Genomic DNA, 2,785 nt, shown 5'->3' on the forward strand with positions numbered 1-2,785 from the left:
GGAAGGAAGGAAGGAGGGAAGGAATGAAGGAAGGAGAGAAAGAGGGAAGGAAGGAAGGGAAGGAAGGAAGGAGGGAAGGAAGGAGGGAAGGAAGGATGGAAGGAAGGAGGGAAGGATCAAAGGAAGGAATGAAGGAAGAAAGGAAGGAAGGAAAGGAAGGAGGGAGGGAAGGAAGGAAGGAAGGAGGGAAGGAAGGAGGGAAGGAAGCAAGGAAGGAGGGAAGAAAGGAAGGAAGCAAGGAAGGAGGGAAGGAAGGAGGGAAGGATCAAAGGAAGGAATGAAGGAAGAAAGGAAGGAAGGAAAGGAAGGAAGGAGGGAGGGAAGGAAGGAGGGAAGGAAGGAAGGAAGGAGGGAAGGAAGGAAAGAAAGAGGGAAGGAAGTCTCTAGAAGAAGTGAAGGGACAAACCGATGGAAGATGGCCGCCAGCAGAGTGTAACTCATTGCTGATGTCGTCATGGTGACGTGCTTCGTCAGCTTGTTGCCGTGGTGACACTGCGAAGCTGCACAGAATCACACTTTACCCACAATGCACTGCTAACAGCAGGACATAGTTCAGATACAGTTCCTGACCCGATCGCTACTGAGCATGTGCGAAGGAAACAGGATCTGTCAGTAGTTAGCTATTTCAGTTATCGGCTGTGGAACAAATTATATTTAGAGTAAAACTTCAGCATTAGCTAAAGTCGCATTAATAGCTGCGTTTCTTTTGGATTGCTGCGATCTAAAAGGATTTCACTTTCACTGTGCAGCCAGCTAAATGCTACAACGGGCATTGTTAGCTCATGCTGATGCATTTATACACTGTTCTGATTTTATTCAAGTTAGCATTACCTCTAGCCTCAGCTAGCCTCACTACATCAGAAGTGAAAACAACTTAAGCTGTGTGACACTAACGAATATTAGCTACGTTGCAATAATCACTGACTACGAGCAACAAGTAGGGATGAGTTTTTCATTATCTGTTTATCTTGTTTGCTCGTGACGTCACGTCGCTGCGTTCCTGTGGCGAACTCCAGAAGGAGGACAGGAAGTGATTTTATACGTTTCAAACTCTCTGAATGCTCAAATCGATCAAACCAAGAACCACAAAGAGCTTTTATTTAGAGACGTTGTTGTATATATACATAAGGAGGAAAAAACGTCTGTGAGTTTGTCTGTGGAAGCAAACATAGCCTATTTCATAATCTATATCCGTTTAAGCTTTATTTATTTACACCACATTATTGATGTTGGTTAGTTTGCTAAATTAGCTTTTTACTAATGTTAGCTTTCAGATGTAACTAGTTAGCTAATGATTGATGTTGATTAGTTAGCTAGGGTTTTTATCTGAAGCAAAACTTGAGCTAACTAGCAATTGATATAGACTAGTTAGCTCGTTTGCTAGCAACAAATTGACAAAGAACGCCGTAAAAGATGTAAGTTCTTTTGTGGAAGCAAACGTAGCCCATTTAAAAAAATTATATTAGTTTAAGCTATATTTAAACTATATATTTATAATATTTCCAGCACTTCACCTCGCTGTCAGACTCTCTTCAACGTCACCAGACTCACAGAACAGTTTCTGGTCCACCGCTGCCTCGACCAGCAGCCACTAACGTTAGAGACGATAGTCACACTAACATTATCAGATGTAACTAGGTAACTAATGATCGATGTAAAATCAGATAAAAGAGACGTACAGGATACTCAGCTAGCTCAATCCTTGAAACCAGTTTGTGACCAACAAGTTGACCGACATCGAACTCCAGTACGCAACCGATAACAAACGTCTTCCTAATGTGAAGTCTGGTCCCTGCTGAAGGTTCAGTGTGATCTGTCAGCTTCAGTGTGATGAGTTTTATATGGCTGCTGATGATGTGTGGAGGATTATATTCTCAGATTTTATTAATGTGTATTTTTATTCTCATAAATGAACTGAAAAGACTTTCTGTTTTTTATTGGACTGCAAAGTGTTTGTTCAGTGTGTTCAGCTTTTCTTTTTTTAAATGTTTTTTAAATGACAGTTTGTTAATCAGACAGTCCGGTGGTGTTTCTGTCTCGTCTTCATTTTTGTGTCTTCTTTTAGTTTTTCCTTCCTGCAGTTTGGACAGTTTCCCAGCAGTTAAGGGCTTTTTGATTCCACGCCTGGATTCCCCAGAAACCTCCTCCTAAGACGCTGAGAACTCATTTGCGTTCAGCTGAGAAACACAAACTCTGTCTGAACCCTCATTTACCTCAAATAAACAATGGAAACAAGCTGCTGTCTGACTCTTTCATCACACACTTATTTTTATTCTTTTCAGTCTTTAAACCGGCTCACAAACACAGGTTTATTTAAAAAAAGGCTCAGTTATGATCTAAAAGAGTTGGACACTGGTTAACCCTTCCTAAGCTCCGCCCCGTTTTGCTCTGTGCTCCAATCACAGTTGAGCAAGTTTCGGTCAACTTCCTCCTTTCCTGTACTTAGATATGCTATATGCTAGGCTAATCTATGTTGAAAATACACATTTTGAAGATGGTTAAAAGATAAAAGAGAGTATAGTCACATCTTTAGATAGCTAATGTTAGCAAAACACTAGCTAACTAGGTAGCTAACCTATCTTTCTCGCTAATTAGATAGTGTTTTGCTATCAGGTGTAAATAGCTGGTTAACAAGTAACAAAGATTAGCTATTTAGTTATAGTGTGATAACTAAATAGCAAATATACATATATGTAGTCACAGCTTAGGTTAGATAATGTTAGCAAAACATCTAATGAGCCAATTTACATCAATTGTTTCCAAGCTAATGTTAGCAAAACACTAG

This window comes from Morone saxatilis, unplaced genomic scaffold (genome assembly GCF_004916995.1).
Source record: "Morone saxatilis isolate NCDOM2014 unplaced genomic scaffold, NCSU_SB_2.0 Contig15, whole genome shotgun sequence".
NCBI lineage: Eukaryota > Metazoa > Chordata > Actinopteri > Moronidae > Morone > Morone saxatilis.